Source organism: Rattus rattus, chromosome X, assembly GCF_011064425.1.
Source record: "Rattus rattus isolate New Zealand chromosome X, Rrattus_CSIRO_v1, whole genome shotgun sequence".
NCBI lineage: Eukaryota > Metazoa > Chordata > Mammalia > Rodentia > Muridae > Rattus > Rattus rattus.
Window position 1 is genome coordinate 54,789,516 of NC_046172.1, and position 18,326 is coordinate 54,807,841.

The 18,326-nt window shown below is 42.6% G+C and overlaps 1 pseudogene; it reads right to left on the bottom strand.

Moving 5' to 3' along the window:
* Nucleotides 1-8,522: 8,522 nt before the first annotated feature.
* On the bottom strand, nt 8,523-9,833 carry LOC116887914 (annotated as a pseudogene).
* Between the last annotated feature and the right edge of the window lie 8,493 nt (nt 9,834-18,326).

Here is an 18,326-nt window from a genome sequence, read left to right on the forward strand (position 1 = left end):
ACAGCAGGCCTTTGCTTCACCCAGGGGACCCCTCCAGCATGCGCCAGACAAGAGGATGTCCCCAATTCCCATGAATCATTATGCACAATATAGAACAGCCCCTGATATGCCAAACTACCTTGACCCATCCTTGCCCTCCCCATCCTGCTCTGTGGGCCCAGGCCTTTGCAGCCCAGGGCTCAGAACACCTTGGGGATGGGGGTGGGGGACAGGAGAGGAGGATTGGGATGAAAATCACAACAATAAAAAATTTAAAAGACTGGGCTGACGCGTTAGGGGACAACCAAAATCGGGACTGCTTACACACAAGGTATATTTTTACACATACTTGTACACACACCTAGGTATAGTACATGTGAAAATAAATGCAATTCACATACCCACCTCCTGCAAGTACTCCGAGAGCCGGTGGTGTTAGCACTGGTGGGCTTTGGGTGAGCAGATGGACGTTTATTAAATATACACTTTAAGGTCTATGTGCATACATACAAATACACACAGACACCACCACCTGCCCCTGGAGGAACTGGATGAAGTGCAGCCAAGGACAAACAACCCCCTGGAAGCCACTTGGGAGTCCTACATTTTCTTTTGCTGAAGAAGAGGCTGGAGCATGGTAAGCGTGGGTTCCCCACGTACCCGGAGGACCAGTACTTTCCTATCTGCTCAGAGGCCAGTCCAGCCTGACACTGCCCAGGCTGGCGGACGGCAGTGGAGGGAGGGTGGGCCAGCTGTGTGTGAGCACTTAGTGGGGACGGTGGGAGGAGGGGATGCTGCCCTTCTCTCTGTCCTCTGGACCCTCAGCCCTAAAGGTTATGAACCAGAAGCCACAATGGTGACCCCTGTGAGTTCTGCAGGGAAACAGAAAAGCTGTGGGATGTAGGGCAGGGAGGGACATGGCAAGGGCCCAAGGTTGCCTTGAGCTGTGGTTTTGTAAACTAGTTCTCAGCAGACAGAGCAAGCAAGAGGACCGCAATCTGAAGGCCAGGCCACAGTGCCCAAATCGTCTGGTCTGCCATGGCAGCCCAAAGAGAAAAGGGACCTGATTGTGGTTTTGATTTTTTTGTTTTATTTTTTTTTTTTTTTTTTTTTTTTTTTGTTTTTCGTTTTTTTTTTTTTTTTTTTTTTTTTTTGAGTCAAGTCTTCATTACCTAAAGCTGGAGGGGGACTGAAAAGCCAAATTTTGACTTGATGTCAATTGAAAATTGGCTCAGGGTCTTTAGAGATAATAACCATATACTAAAGGGTGAGAAATGCTGTTCCGTTTGCATTGAGTTTTTTTTTTTTTTTTAGTAGGGGGGGATGGGGGTGGTGGGGTGGGTGGTAGTGTTGATTGTAGGATAGTATGATTCTCTCAAGATAGTCCAGGTGAAGCTGAATCTTCATGTGACCAAGTGGCACCTTGGGGACTTGTCTCTGAGACACTCCAAAATGTTAAAACATGATTCAAGGTGCCGCGCTCCAGGCTGGGAGGGAAATTTTTATGAAAAGCCTTAGTTATTCTGCGTTTGCAATTTTTCTGAGTTAAAACCTAGTATGGTTTGCATTAGCCAAACTCTGCAAATTGTGTAGTGTTGATTGAAACCAATTTCTGGCATATGTGAAAATGGGAGTCGTGGTTCCTGGCTCCTTAGAAGACCTTTTAGGAGTCCCTGTAAAATTGATCTCTTACCGACTGATTACAATCTTCTTCTTCTTCTTCTTCTTCTTCTTCTTCTTCTTCTTCTTCTTCTTCTTCTTCTTCTTCCTTCTTCTTCTTCTTCTTTCTTCTTCTTCTTCTTCTCCTCCTCCTCCTCCTCCTCCTCCTCCTCCTCCTCCTTCTCCTCCTCCTCCTTCTTCTTTCTTCCTTCTTCCTTCTTCCTTCTTCCTTCTCTTCCTTTTCTTCCTCTTCTTTTTCTTTTTTTTTCTAATAATGAACATTTTGCATGAAGAAACTGAAGTTTTCTTCAGTCGCCTCTTTTCTTTTAGTGGTAAGTAGGTCAATTTGTTATATGGTCATATAACTCAGGGAAGCACTGTCCACGTTTAAAATACATTTGGCTAGGTTCTCAGACAATAACTTGTCTCTCTTCTAAGAGACAGGGCTGTTCACTCTGTCTTTTTTTTTTATTAACTTTTTATTAACTTGAATATTTCTTGCATATACATTTTAGTGTTATTCCCTTTCCGGTTCGGGGCAAACATCCCCCCCTCCCCTTCCTTATGGGTGTTCCCCCTCCCCACCCCCCCTATTGCCGCCTCCCCAACTGTCTAGTTCACTGGGGTTCAGTCTTAGCAGGACCCAGGGCTTCCCCTTCCACTGGTGCTCTTACTAGGATATTCATTGCTACCTATGAGGTCAGAGTCCAGGGTCAGTCCATATATAGTCTTAGGTAGTGGCTTAGTCCCTGGAAGCTCTGGTTGCTTGGCATTGTACATATGGGGTCTCAAGCCCCTTCAAGCTCTTCCAGTTCTTTCTCTGATTCCTTCAACGGGGGGTCCTATTCTCAGTTCAGTGGTTTTTGCTGACATTCGCCTCTGTATTTGCTGTATTCTGGCTGTGTCTCTCAGGAGCGATCTACACTTCTGCACTTCTTTGCTTCATCCATCTTATCTAATTGGGTGGCTGTATATATATGGGCCACATGTGGGGCAGGCTCTGAATGGGTGTCCTTCAGTCTCTGTTTTAATCTTTGCTCTCTCTTCCTGCCAAGGGTATTCTTGTTCCCCTTTTAAAGAAGGAGGAAGCATTCACATTTTGATCATCCGTCTTGAGTTTCATTTGTTCTAGGCATCTAGGGTAATTCAGGCATTTGGGCTAATAGCCACTTATCAATGAGTGCATACCATGTATGTCTTTCTGTGATTGGGTTAGCTCACTCAGGATGATATTTTCCAGTTCCAACCATTTGCCTACGAATTTCATAAAGTCGTTGTTTTTTATAGCTGAGTAATATTCCATTGTGTAGATGTACCACATTTTCTGTATCCATTCCTCTGTTGAAGGGCATCTGGGTTCTTTCCAGCTTCTGGCTATTATAAATAAGGCTATGAATGAACATAGTGGAGCACGTGTCTTTTTATATGTTGTTAGCATCTTTTGGGTATATGCCCAAGAGAGGTATAGCTGGATCCTCAGGCAGTTCAATGTCCAATTTTCTGAGGAACCTCCAGACTGATTTCCAGAATGGTTGTACCAGTCTGCAATCCCACCAACAATGGAGGAGTGTTCTCTTTCTCACATCCTCGCCAGCATTTGCTGTCACCTGAGTTTTTGATTCTAGCCATTCTCACTGGTGTGAGGTGAAATTCAGGGTTGTTTTGATTTGCATTTCCTGATGACTAAAGATGTTGAACATTTCTTTTTAGGTGTTTCTCAGCCATTCGGCATTCCTCAGCTGTGAATTCTTTGTTTAGCTCTGAACCCCATTTTTAATAGGGTTATTTGTCTCCCAAGGTCTAACTTTTTGAGTTCTTTTTGTATATTTTGGATATAAGGCCTCTATCTGTTGTAGGATTGGTAAAGATCTTTTCCCAATCTGTTGGTTGCCGTTTTGTCCTAACCACAGTGTCCTTTGCCTTACAGAAGCTTTGCAGTTTTATGAGATCCCATTTGTCGATTCTTGATCTTAGAGCATAAGCCATTGGTGTTTTGTTCAGGAAATTTTTTCCAGTGCCCATGTGTTCCAGATGCTTCCCTAGTTTTTCTTCTATTAGTTTGAGTGTGTCTGGTTTGATGTGGAGGTCCTTGATCCACTTGGACTTAAGCTTTGTACAGGGTGATAAGCATGGATCGATCTGCATTTTCTACATGTTGACTTCCAGTTGAACCAGCACCATTTGCTGAAAATGCTATCTTTTTTTTTTCCATTGATGGATTTGGCCTTTGTCAAAAAATCAAGGACCATAGGTGTGTGGGTTCATTTCTGGGTCTTCAATTCTGTTCCATTGGTCTATCTGTCTGTCTCTGTACCAATACCATGCAGTTTTTATCACTATTGCTCTGTAATACTGCTTGAGTTCAGGGATAGTGATTCCCCTGAAGTCCTTTTTTATTGTTGAGGATAGTTTTAGCTATCCTGGGTTTTTGTTATTCCAGATGAATTTGCAAATTGTTCTGTCTAACTCTTTGAAGAATTGGATTGGTATTTTGATGGGGATTGCATTGAATCTGTAGATCGCTTTTGGTAAAATGGCCATTTTTACTATATTAATCCTGCCAATCCATGAGCATGGGAGATCTTTCCACCTTCTGAGGTCTTCTTTCAATTTATTTCTTCAGTGTCTTGAAGTTCTTATTGTACAGATCTTTTACTTGCTTGGTTAAAGTCACACCGAGGTATTTTATATTATTTGGGTCTATTATGAAGGGTGTCGTTTCCCTAATTTCTTTTCTCGGCTTGTTTCTTTTGTGTAGAGGAAGGCTACTGATTTATTTGAGTTAATTTTATACCCAGCCACTTTGCTGAAGTTGTTTATCAGCTTTAGTAGTTCTCTGGTGGAACTTTTGGGATCACTTAAATATACTATCATATCATCTGCAAATAGTGATATTTTGACTTCTTCTTTTCCGATCTGTATCCCTTGACCTCCTTTTGTTGTCTGATTGCTCTGGCTAGAACTTCAAGAACTATATTGAATAAGTAGGAGAGAGTGGGCAGCCTTTGTCTAGTCCCTGATTTTAGTGGGATTGCTTCAAGTTTCTTCCATTTAGTTTAATGTTAGCAAACTGGTTTGTTGTATATGGCTTTTTACTATGTTTAGGTATGGGCCTTGAATTCCTATTCTTTCCAGGACTTTTATCATGAAGGGTGTTGAATTTTGTCAAATGCTTTTCAGCATCTAATGAAATGATCATGTGGTTTTGTTCTTTCAGTTTGTTTATATAATGGATCACGTTGATGGTTTTCCAGATATTAAACCATCCCTGCATGCCTGGGATGAAGTCACTTGATCATGGTGGATGATTGTTTTGATGTGCTCTTGGATTGGTTTGCCAGAATTTTGTTGAGTATTTTTGCATCGATGTTCATAAGGGAAATTGGTCTGAAGTTTCTTTCTTTGTTGGGTCTTTTGTGTGGTTTAGGTATAAGAGTAATTGTGGCTTCATAGAAGGAATTCGGTAGTGCTCCATCTGTTTCAATTTTGTGGAATAGTTTGGATAATATTGGTATGAGGTCTTCTATGAAGGTCTGATAGAATTCTGCACTAAACCCGTCTGGACCTGGGCTCTTTTTGGTTGGGAGACCTTTAATGACTGCTTCTATTTCCTTAGGAGTTATGGGGTTGTTTAACTGGTTTATCTGTTCCTGATTTAACTTCGTACCTGGTATCTGTCTAGGAAATTGTCCATTTCCTGCAGATTTTCAAGTTTTGTTGAATATAGGCTTTTATAGTAAGATCTGATGATTTTTTGAATTTCCTCTGAATCTGTAGTTATGTCTCCCTTTTCATTTCTGATTTTGTTAATTTGGACACACTCTCTGTGTCCTCTCGTTAGTCTGGCTAAGGGTTTATCTATCTTGTTGATTTTCTCAAAGAACCAACTTTTGGTTCTGTTGATTCTTTCTATGGTCCTTTTTGTTTCTACTTGGTTGATTTCAGCTCTGAGTTTGATTATTTCCTGCCTTCTACTCCTCCTGGTGTATTTGCTTTTTTGTTCTAGAGCTTTTAGGTGTGCTGTCAAGCTGCTGACATATGCTCTTTTCCTGTTTCTTTCTGCAGGCACTCAGCGCTATGAGTTTTCCTCTTAGCACAGCTTTCATTGTGTCCCATAAGTTTGGGTATGTTGTACCTTCATTTTCATTAAATTCTAAAAAGTTTTTAATTTCTTTCTTTATTTCTTCCTTGACCAGGTTATCATTGAGTAGAGCATTGTTCAATTTCCACGTATATGTGGGCATTCTTCCCTTATTGTTATTGAAGACCAGTTTTAGGGCCGTGGTGGTCCGATAGCACGATGGGATTATTTCTATCTTTCTGTACCTGTTGAGGGCCCTTTTTTGACCAATTATATGGTCAATTTTGGAGAAAGTACCATGAGGAGCTGAGAAGAAGGTATATCCTTTTGCTTTAGGGTAGAACGTTCTATAAATATCCGTTAAGTCCATTTGGCTCATGACTTTCTTAGTCTGTCTTCACGTCTCTGTTTAATTTCTGTTTCCATGATCTGTCCATTGATGAGAGGGGTGTTGAAATCTCCTACTATTATTGTGTGAGGTGCAATGTGTTTTGAGCTTTAGTAAGGTTTCTTTTACGTATGTAGGTGCCCTTGTATTTGGGGCATAGATATTTAGGATTGAGAGTTCATCTTGGTGGATTTTTCCTTTGATGAATATAAAGTGTCCTTCCTTATCTTTTTTGATGACTTTAGTTGAAAATTGATTTTATTTGATATTAGAATGGCTACTCCAGCTTGCTTCTTCTGACCATTTGCTTGGAAAGTTGTTTTCCAGCCTTTCACTCTGAGGTAGTGTCTGTCTTTTGTCTCTGAGGTGTGTTTCCTGTAGGCAGCAGAATGCAGGGTCCTCGTTGCGTATCCAGTTTGTTAATCTATGTCTTTTTATTGGGGAGTTGAGGCCATTGATGTTGAGAGATATTAAGGAATAGTGATTATTGCTTCCTGTTATATTCATATTTGGATGTGAGGTTGTGTTTTGTGCTTTTTCTTCTCTTTGTTTTGTTGCCAAGACGATTAGTTTCTTGCTCTTCTTGGGTATAGCTTGCCTCCTTATGTTGGGCTTTACCATTTATTATCCTTTGTAGTGCTGGATTTGTAGAAAGATATTGTGTAAATTTGGTTTTGTCATGGAATATCTTGGTTTCTCCATCTATGTTAATTGAGAGTTTTGCAGGATACAGTAGCCTGGGCTGGCATTTGTGTTCTCTTAGGGTCTGTATGACATCAGTCCAGGATCTTCTGGCTTTCATAGTTTCTGGCAAAAGTCTGGTGTGATTCTGATAGGTCTGCCTTTATATGTTACTTGACCTTTTTCCCTTACTGCTTTTTAATATTCTTTTTTTATTTTGTGCGTTTGGTGTTTTGACTATTATTGTGACGGAGGTGTTTTTTTTCTGGTCCAATCTATTTGGAGTTCTGTAGGCTTTTGTATGCCTATGGGTATCTCTTTTTTAGGTTAGGAAGTTTTTTCTATGATTTTGTTGAAGATATTTACTGGTCCTTTGAGCTGGGAGTCTTCACTCTCTTCTATACCTATTATCCTTAGGTTTGATCTTCTCATTGAGTCCTGATTTCTGTATGTTTTGGACCAGTAGCTTTTTCCGCTTTTACATTATCTTTGACAGTTGAGTCAATGATTTCTATGGAATCTTCTGCTCCTGAGATTTTCTCTTCCATCTCTTGTATTCTGTTGGTGAAGCTTGTATCTACAGCTCCTTGTCTCTTCTTTTGGTTTTCTATATCCAGGGTTGTTTGCATGTGTTCTTTCTTGATTGCTTCTATTTCCTTTTTTAATTCCTTCAACTGTTTGATTGTGTTTTTTTCCTGGATTTTCTTTCAGGGATTTTTTGGAATTCTTTCATTTTTTTCTCTCTGTAGGCTGGCTTTGTTTATTTGTTTTCTAAGGAGTTCTTCACGTCTTTCTTGAAGTCCTCCAGCATCATGATCAAATATGATTTTGAAACTAGATCTTGCTTTTCTGGTGTGTTTGGATATTCCATGTTTGTTTTGGTGGGAGAATTGGGCTCCATGATGCCATGTAGTCTTGGTTTCTGTTGCTTGTGTTCCTGCGCTTGCCTCCTCGCCATCAGATTATCTCTAGTGTTACTTTGTTCTGCTATTTCTGACAGTGGCTAGACTGTCCTATAAGCCTGTGTGTCAGGAGTGCTGTAGACCTGTTTTCCTGTTTTTTCAGCCAGTTATGGGGACAGAGTGTTCTGCTTTTGTGTGTAGTTTTCCCTCTACAGGTCTTCAGTTGTTCCTGTGGGCCTGTGTCTTGAGTTCACCAGGCAGGTCACTTGCAGCAGAAAAGTTGGTCTTACCTGTGGTCCCTGAGGCTCAAGTTCTGCTGGGTGCTGCCCACGGGTTCTTGAGGTGGCAGCAACCGGGAAGATCTGGCGCTGCCTTCCGGGGAGCCTGCACCAGGGTTCCAGATGGCCTCCGTGTTTTCTCTGAATCAGTAATGTGCAGAGAGCAGTCTCTTCTGGTTTCAGGTGTGTGTCTGCCTCTCTGAAGGTTTAGCTCTCCTCCCACGGGATTTGGGGTGCAGAGAACTGTTTATCCGGGTCTGTTTCCTTCAGGTTCCGCGGTGTCTCAGGCAGGGCTCCTGCCTCCCTGGGCCCTCCCCACGGGAGCCCAGAGGCCTTATACAGTTTCCTCTTGGGCCAGGGATGGGCAGGGTGGGCAGTGTTGGTGGTCTCTTCATTTGGCATGGCCTCAGGAGTGCCCACCTGACCAGGCGGTGAGATCTCTCTCCCACGGGTTTTAGGAGCAGAGAGCTGCTGCGGGCCGGGATCCGAGGGTGTGGGACTTCCTGCATTGAGTTTTTAATGATTTAAAATTGAGTCCTTTCTCCTTCATGGCCTTAGAACCTGGTTTGGGTGTCAGGGACATAAAGATTGATGCTGTCTGCACTCTCTGTGGCCAAGTCCTGCTGCACAGATGCTGCCCGCTTGGCAGCCTGGAGTCTCTTTCTGGCCTCCTGACGCTGCTCGTTCCCCCCACCTCCATCTGAGGCCTTGCAGCAGCTCACTGCGGCCTTGGATTTGGCTGCCTTCTTCGGGACTGAGGGAATGGTTTCTTCTCTTCCTTCTTCTTCTGGGGGTCTCCACCAGCTACCAGCTGTTGGCCTTGAGGTGGTAGAGCTCATCGAACTTCATTTTGATGTCTTTAATAGACAGCTGCCGCAGGTCCCAGAACCTTGCCAGGTCTTGGGCTGTTGGACCGGGGTTGGCATCACAGCTCAACTTCTGCTCACAGAGGCCACGGAACTGCTGCGATTTCTGGGACATCAGGAGCTCGGAGCTGCCCACAGCACTGAGCACTTTTCCTAAGACTTCAGAGGTTATTCTCTTTGGTCTCCTTGTCCATCTGGCAGCACCAGCCTTCCGGCCTCTCCATTTCTGCCTGAAGGAACCACTAGTCATCCCTGAGGCAGGCCCCTGTCTGAGCTGGCTCTGCTGGAGACCTGGAGGAAGTCAAGTGGGAGCAGGGAAAATGTCTCCAGGGCAGGGTTGCTGTTGTCTCTATAGGTCAGGTTGCACTTGATCTGGGCAACCTTGGGGGCCTGTGGGGGACCAGCATCAATGGGGTGAGAGGTACAGTCTGGGAGACTCCTCTCAGATGACTTACAACTGAAGTCGTTGGCATCCTGTCCTGACAACAGGAGGACATGCTGTGAGACAGGGCGCTGCTTCTCCAGTGCCCCTCTACCTGAACCCCGATGGACTGGAGTTTGGTAGTGAGACTGGGCTCCTCCTTTGGCACTGGCTGAATGCAGTCAACTTGTATTCCTATTGATGACAGTTTCCTTTTGGGGATGGCCCTTTGGAGACTCAGAGCTCTTCAGTGTCCCGTGTTCACTCTTAAGAGCTGCATGCTTAGGGGGTGGCTCCTGAGCTTCAGGGCCTGGGATAATTCCACCCTGTGTCACACTGGGTGGCCGGGTACTGCTGTCCACGTTGTCTGATGAGTTGCTCAAACCCTACTGGCTTGTTACTTCACTTTTGTGATCTTGACTGCCCAGGTAGGTGTCCTGAGCAGACTCAGTACTGCTCTGGACAGTGACTGAGATGAACGATTTTGATGTGGTATGTGGAGGGACTGGTGGTGGGGTCCTCTTATATGCCACTCAGCATGATGAACATTGCTTCAAGAGCTCCAGACACAAAGCCATGAGGGCTGGATGGAGACCCAACAGAGACAGAAAAGGAGAGGAAGTGGACAAGAAGCAGAGAGAAGGGGCAGCAGGGGATAGGCAGAAGCAAGGGAGCAAGATCCCAGGGCTGAGGAGAAGGTTCAGAGGTAGGCACCAGAGCAATGTGACCACGGCCACAGATTCGTGGAAGAGGCAGAGAGCAAGCCAGGGGACCGGGGTCCAGAAAAAGTGGGGCTCTTGGAGAACAAGGGAGACAGTGACAGCGACAACTGACAAATCTAGGAAAGGCAGAGGTTCTGAAATTAGGCAACTGGGGAAGATACTGGGAGTTCAAAGGGGAGACCACTAAGGCATGTAAAAGGCTCTGGTAGATATGGGGAGGGCCCTAGAGAAGTGGGAAACCCTGGGGAAATATGGCCAGGTGGATTAGGTAACAGGAAATCAGGGGCACATGAATCAAGAAGGACCCTCAGGGTGTATAAATGTCTGGGAGGCCTGACGGAGGGAGTGTGTTCTGAAGGAGGCCCCAAAAGATCTAGGGGAGTCCCGAAGAATGGGAGGCCAGAACCTGTGGCTGTAAGAGAGAAAGAGGAGAGGGGGACCAAGATCCTGGAGCGAGGGAGGGGCCGAGAGCTCAAAGCAGAGACAGAGACAGTGAGCTAGGGAGAGACAAAGAGGGCTCAGCAGGGACACGGGCCCCAGGACAGAGGCCCGACAGAAGGATGGATGTGCTGGTGAGCTGGCAGATGGACAAACAGATGGGAAGATGGTGAGAGGGTTTTATTAAATTAATTCATTTTATTCATTTGCATTTCAAATGATATCCCCTTCCCTTCCCAGTTACCCTTCTTCAATCCCCATCCCATCACCCCAATCCTCCCCTTTTGCCTCTATGAGGGTGCTCCTCCACCATTCACTCATTCCCGGCTCACCCCGGTAGCATCCCCCACACTGGGGCATCAAGCCTTTTACCTCTCATTGATGTCAGATAAAGGCTACCCTCACATATATGTGTCTGGGATCCTGCTCCCCTCCATGTATATACTCTTTGGTTGGTGGTTTTAGTCCTGGGAACTCTGGGTTTGTCAGTTGATTGATATTGTTCTTCTTATGGGATTGCAATCCCACTTCAGCTCCTTCAGTCCTTCCCCTAACTCTTACATTAGGGGTCTGGACTTGGGCCATGGTTGGCTGTGATATCGTTTATGTGTTCAATTTTTGTTTGAGACCTCAGGAACAACCCTATAGCTCCTGTCACCATGCAGCATCAACAATAGTGTGTGTGGTGAGGGTTGGGCCTGTAGATGGGATGGATCCCTAGGTGGGCTGGTTGTTGAGAGGGATGGATTGATGGATGGTGAATGTATCTTTATTCTCTCATTTATTCCTCTCATCCTCACTGAACACTCTCGTTACCTGTTCCTCCTTTTTTTTTTCTTTCCTTTTCTTTTCTTCTTCTTGAATCCTTACTTCTTCCAAATGTTTCCTTTATTTGCAGGCATTTTTAACCAACTGTGCTAGTTTAAGGTCGTTTGGGAGCATTGGTATGAGGTTTTTTCATAGTGTGGCTAAATAACTGGCTACTGCATAAGAAAAGTGATCAGCCTTTCATGGTAGCTATTAACCACCCATGACTCCTTGAGGAGGGGTGAGCCATCATGATACTATTCATGATACAGAAAACTTACTGCGTAAGATTGGACGCGCATTAGGAAGAAGGCTTTAACAATTATGTCACTATTTTGTTCAGAAAACTGAAAAAAGGGCTGGGAGAGATGGCTTAGCTGTTAAGAGCTGACCTTGACTCTTCCAGAGTCGTGAGTTCAATTCCCCAGCAACCACACACGAGGCTTGCCAAACTATCTGTCAAAGAGATCTGATGCTCTTTCTAGTATTCCAAAAGACAGCCACAGTGTACTTATATAATAAATAAATACATAAAGAAAGATTAGGAGTATGTAGGAAGTTATACATGTTTTGACTTTGGAGGTTCGAGTCAAGGTATTGTAGATAGCTGGGAACAGCTGAAGTGGCTAGTGAGCCTAGGTGCACGTTGATTCTCACTGCAGTCTTGTATCCTAGTTGGATCTATTCAAGACTTCAAGCATGCCAGGCCTAAGGTAGATGATTTGCTGAAAATGTACACATTTATGACATAGTGTGCCTTTACTACTACCTGAGGAGCTGTATGCATTTGACCCTGGGCTCCAGCTCATGTAGGTAGTGGGCCACTATTGAGCACAGTGGATTTGTAGAAGCCCTTGGTCCCATGCCAAGACTCAGACAGTGACGGATTGTTGCGCAGAAGTGATGTCCAGGGGGAGTGAGGTGGAGAGCCACCGACATGAGAAGGGATGAGGGAGGGCTAGAGTGCTGGGTCTTGAACCGGAAAAGAATCAAATAGAAATGTAAATAAGAACAATTATACCTTGAGTAGAAAAATTGTGCTTTAAACTGAAATGAACTTGTGGAGCTAGTAACATACTAATTGGTGTTTGGTTGAGTCTTTGTTTTGCTTTGTTTGTGTGTTTGTTTTGATGAGCCAGAGCTGACCGACTCAGAGCGTGGCGCTTGCTAGGCATTAAAGCTGCTGCACCACTGAGCTAAATCAACGTGTGTAGTGTTCTTTTTTTTGTTATTGGGTGTGTGTGTGTGTGTGTTTGTGTGTGTTTTTTTTTTTATTTTTTTTTATTAATTTAATTATTATTTATATATATTTCGAGTGGTATCCTCTTTCCCGTTTTCCAGTCAAACATCCCCCTCCCACCTCCCCTTCTTTATGGGTATGCCCCACCCCATCATCACCCCCCTTGCTGCCCTCCCCCCAACAATCACGTTCCACTGGGGGTCTGGGGCCTTGGGACAAGGGCTTCCTTCCACTGGCAGGATCCCACTAGGATATTGTTACTATGAGGTCAAAAGTCTAGTCAACGTCATGTATAGTTCTTTAGCATGAAGTCCTGAAGCTCTGGTTGCTTGGTATTGTTGTCATAAGGGGTCTCCAGCCCCTTCAAAGCTCTTTCCAGTTCTTTCTCTGATTCCTTCAACGGGTCCTATTCTCAGTTCAAGTGGTTTGGTTGCTGGCGACTTCGCCTCTGTTTGCTGTATTCTGGCTGTGTCTCTTGGAGATTCCATCCGCTCCTGTCAGCCTGCACTTCTTTGCTTCATCCATCTTTGTCTAATTGGGTGGCTGGATCTGTATGGGCCACCTGTGGGGCAGGCTCTGAATGGGTGTTCCTTCTGTGTCTGTTTTAATCTTTGCCTCTCTATTCCCTGCCAAGGGTATTCTTGTTCCCCTTTTAAAGAAGGAGTGAAGCATTCACATTTTGATCATCCGTCAGTTGAGTCTTAATAGAAAGACAATTCTGCTGTAACTCCTTAAGTCTTACGATCTAGGACATGAACTATTGCTTTAAACTTACTATGAATTTGTTGTTGTAAAAATATAAAAAACAAAAAAAGTATGGTTGTCTTTTATCCCCACTAGGATCGGTACTGCAGTGCCCCAAGATATCTGCTAGATATCTTAGTCTCTGTCAGCAAAGCTTCTCACCTGCTTTGCTCCATCCCATATCACACTGCCGAAGGCCTCTCTCTGAGCCTGGCAGCAATGTCTCCACCTATCTAGTTCCCAAGGCAGGTTTCCATGCCAGAACACACATCCCAACTTATGGTGGCCCAGACAGCCGCCCCACCTCCATACACTTAAATCTACATGAAAGAGCACAAAACAATAACCTTTGACCCAACTGGTAAGATATAATTGCCCACCTAAACATACAAAGCCCAGTACCATCCATCCCTAAGAACATTCATAATAACCTGTAAATACACAAAGTGGAATCAGCATCACCTGGCCATATTGTCCTGCCACAGCTTTCTTCTCCATGTCCCTCCTCTCTGTCTCTCTCTCTCTCTCTCTTTCTATCCCAGTCTCCTCCTCTTTCTTCAAACTTTTCTCCCGCCCATCCTTCCTTCTCATCCAATGACAGGCCTCCTTCTATCCTGTACCTGCCCTCACCTGTATTTTACAAATTAAATGGGGAGAAGGTTCTGGTGAAGTCACCTGAGTCCTGAGTATGTGACTAGGCAGCCATCCTTGGGGCAGTGAAGTTAGCATCAAAATACAGATAACTCCAGGGCAAACCATAACATGAATTTATGGAATATAAAAATGCTTAGAAAACCATATGGTCAATTATCCTTAGAAAATATAGAAACTAATAACTACAATAAAGCATAGGTGTAGCCTTCAGCTTCAGCTTCATCCAATATGTATTTGTGTGTCTCTGTATATGCCTGAACTTTCTCTCTTTTCTTTTCTGTCTTTTCTTTTCTCTCTGGCTCTTGCTTAGCCAGTGAGGGGCCTGAGTCAGAGCAATCAACCCAAGTAACAAATTCTTTTCCCCTACTGCTATCAGCAGGAATTTATTGCCAGAAGCCAGCAGCTTCTGGCCCAACAAGAAAGAGTTAAGTTGCCAGAAGACACCATCTTCTGGCCCTAGCGAAATAGAGAGTTAATCCTCAAAAATCATCAGCTTTTGGCCCCTGTTGCCAGCCATCACCACCCTTCACTGGCTTCCTGAGGCCTAGATGCTGAACTGGACATCAACACATAGGATCATCCTATAGTTGGGTGGACCACAAATTGATAGGTATCCTCATTTAAAAAAGGTGGAAATTTAGAAACCTATGAGTACAGTTGAAGATTAAAAACTTCTTTTGGTAATCCAGTGAAAGATGAGTCAGAATAAGAAAAATTAGATTCAATTCCAAAGAGAGATATAAAGGAAGATTGAAAATTCAGACAGATAAGATGACCAAAAAGTAAGAAGAAAAAGAAAGATTCAATGAAAAAAAATAAGTAAGGGAAGCCAACCATAGCTCCAACGCAGTGGGTCTCCAGAATGAGGAGAAGCAGAAGTTTCAATCGGAAGATAGGCTTGTGGGTAGGTGATGGTTAATGTTAACTGTCAGGTTGCCAAACTCTATAATTATCAGGCTGTTGTCTTCTAAGCATATCTGTTTCAAAATCTTCTTGTTTGTTCTAATTGATATGGAAAAGTCCTGCCCACTACTGGAGGGCACATTCTCTAGCAGGAGATCCTGTATTTCACTCCTCATATCTAACTCTGGACATAATGCAACCCAACTGCTTTAAAGCTCCTGCCACTGTGACTTCCCTTCCATAATGGACTGTAACATAAACTATGAGCTAAAACAAACTTCGTTCTCCCTTAAGTTGCCTTTCTCAGAGCATTTTTTTATTTTTCTTTTTTCGAGCTGAGGACCAAACCCAGGGCCTTGTGCTTGTTAGGCAAGCTTGCTCTACCTTCGAGCTAAATCCCCAAAACCCTCTCAGAGCATTTTATCATAGCAACAGGAACAAAATTAAGATGGAATCCCTAGGGAAACACTTGTACTCCTACCCCAAACACAACCACAACTGTCAAAACCCTCAAATTCAATTGCAAGTTCCGATAAGGCAGTGATTCTGCCAGCAGATGGGTTAGCAGTAAAGTGAAATCCCACTATGTCATTTTATATAACTTGGTATGAGGGCAGTGGATGGGCACTATAAAATAAGGAATTTGTTTAAAACTGGACTACTCCAGGGCTCAAAGTATTATCATTAAGTCAGGAAGTCAAAGTTTAGCTGGCCCACTTTTCAGAACATACCTGAGAGATATAGTTGCAGAGAACAAGATTGATAGGACAAACCAAAAGTAGATGTCCAAAATTACAGCCTATGCCAAGTGAAGTGCATAGGAAAAATATTTTTACTTCAGATGGCTTAGAACAAACCCCTAACTGTGGACTTTTAATATCCTGAACAGCAGATAAATCAACCTCTGGGCATCTACGATCGTTTTACCACTGTAGAGTCTGAAAAAACTCCCCAAAACTGCCAACAGACTCCTTGAAACCCATAGCACCGTCCCACAGCAGGTTGATGAATATTTAGGAACAGGTAATTTGCTTGTGCTGACCTCAGTGCTGTGACACAACCTGAGGCACCTCTAAAGAATGGAGAACCCCTGAGTCCATAGGACTTTAAAAGGTTAACTATATTTAGCAGAGAATTCTAATTCTTTTATTTTTATTTTTTGAGATATCCAGGCTAGCCTCGAGTGGCTTCGCAGCGCATCAAGTTGACCTTGAACTCCTGCTCCTCCTTCCTCCATACTTCAAATGCTGAAATTACATACATATACCAGGCTAAGCCATCAATGTTGAGGATTTATACACAGAGTTAGGGAAGCTACAAAGCATTGTCAGCTCTGACATATCCTTATCCCCAGCATCAGTAATGTGAAACAGTTCAAGCCAACAATCCTCCCTACCACATCTCTGCTATAACTGTCAGTGTCAAACTTTGATAACTTCCCCCAACACATCTTAATTTGCCTTATGCTTCCCCATATTGTTGTGGTTTTTTTGCCATACTTACGCTATGACTTTTCCTGTAGCACATTATTAAAACTTGAATGTCTTTATAACTTATTGCCCTTTATATTTTAGTTTAGCTTTGTTTCTGAGTTCTTTTATTAGGCAAACATTTTTCTTCTCGTTCCTTTTTAAACTTTGTTGGTCCATTTCATCTATTCCTATTATAATTTTAGTAGTACTTCAACTGTAGTTTATTGTTTATTTTTAAAAGCCTTATTTTTCCCATGTTCATATATGTTTCATCATATTTGGACTTTCAGTGTTTCTTCATTAATTTATTTATTTACGGAAGGTTTCCCGATGCTGGTTGCTGAATCCTAGGCTCAGATGATCCTTTGACCTCCACTTCTTCTGTAGCCGAGACCACAGACAGCAGGACAAGGTTGGAAGAATTCACAGAAAAAAAATCAGAATAGGGGGAGGAGCATCAATCATTCAACCTACATTAGAAAAATTACAGCACGCAAACACAACAAATGAGAGAAAAAGAACAAAATACCAAGAGAGACTCTATTTCCTTTTGTAATTTCTATAGTATCTTTTTATTTTCCCTTCCCTTCCCTAACAGTCATATCCACTACTTCCTTCCCCTTCCATTATTTAAACTTGCCTGTATGTAGTGTACCTTTTGTCTATACCCTTCATTTATTTCATTCATTTAATATATTCACATTTACTCCAAATAATTTATCTTTAGAGTGCACTACACTCTGTTAGTTTTGCCATTTTAATTACCTTACTAGGTAACAGGATTGCTATGTTTTCATACATCTTTAGTTTGGGTTAATTCTCAATACCCTCTGGTCCTCCATCTCCACGTCCCCAGGCCTCCCTGAAATCTGTATACCACCAGTATTTCCCCTTCAACTTTCATATCACATATACACTACCATTCCCCTCACTTAAAGCCCCTGTTACTCCCTTTCTTGGGCTCCACACAGACTGTTGCATAAATAAACGCATATAAAATTTAGAAGCTAGCATCTGCCTATGAGACAAATCATGTTATTTTTGTCTCCCTGAACCTTATTTAACATGGTATGTTCCAGTTCCAAATTGGTTTCTATGTGTTCTGCTACAAAAGTATGTTATGTTTTTATCAATAAGGCCTTATCATTTATTCACTCTGGGCAACCAAGAGCAAGGGCAATAACATGCTATTATGAAAGTCTTTGGTGCCTTCCTAATCAATAACTTGTAGGGCAGTATCCCATGCCTAGCACTTAGATACTTTTAGATGTTCTTTAATAATCTATATTCATCCACACAGAGTAATTCTGTTCAAAGTTTTTTGGAAGAGGGTATATTTTGAAATTAACTTGCTAATTGACATGCATTCTTACAAAACAATCATCAAGTGACTTAGCCACTTGAAGACAATCAAGATTACTATTCATTGTTTCTGGATAGTTCTATCCTATATGACTTCCCCATAGGAAATGTCCTATTGGACATTTCTTTTAGCACTTAACTCTTTTAGTTTAATAAACATGGCAAGATGATTCTATTCCCAGTGGGTATTGTGTACCACATTTTTAAATGAATTAAAGTAAAACTGAGCATGGAAAACGGCTCTGTGCAAATGCAAACTGGATGAATTTTGTTACAAAACGAAAGGATTATAGCTAGGAGAAGAAAGTAGAGAACTGACCTTTTGGCTTGATGAAATTTCCATGAGATGATATTTGGAATTTTTGCCAGCATATGTTTCCCTGCTGCTTTAGTTCAGTTGCAAATGATCACTGATTCACTTGTATTTATTTTTTTGCTGTTTTGAAGCATTGATTCCAGGTCAGCCTCCTGAGTGCCAGGAATACATGCTAGATCACCTAGCTTTAATTACATTCTTAACCAAATTATAGGTATCTGGTGGCAAACCTCTTGGTTTCTAAAGCAAATTAATCCAGTTCTACAATTTCACCCAACTAATTTGATTTTCAAAACTATGCCAGCATTTGATTATTCATAATTTTCTTCAACTTGATAACAATGAAATATAACAACTCTTTTTTAATCTTTATTAACTTGAGTATTTCTTATTTACATTTCGATTGTTATTCC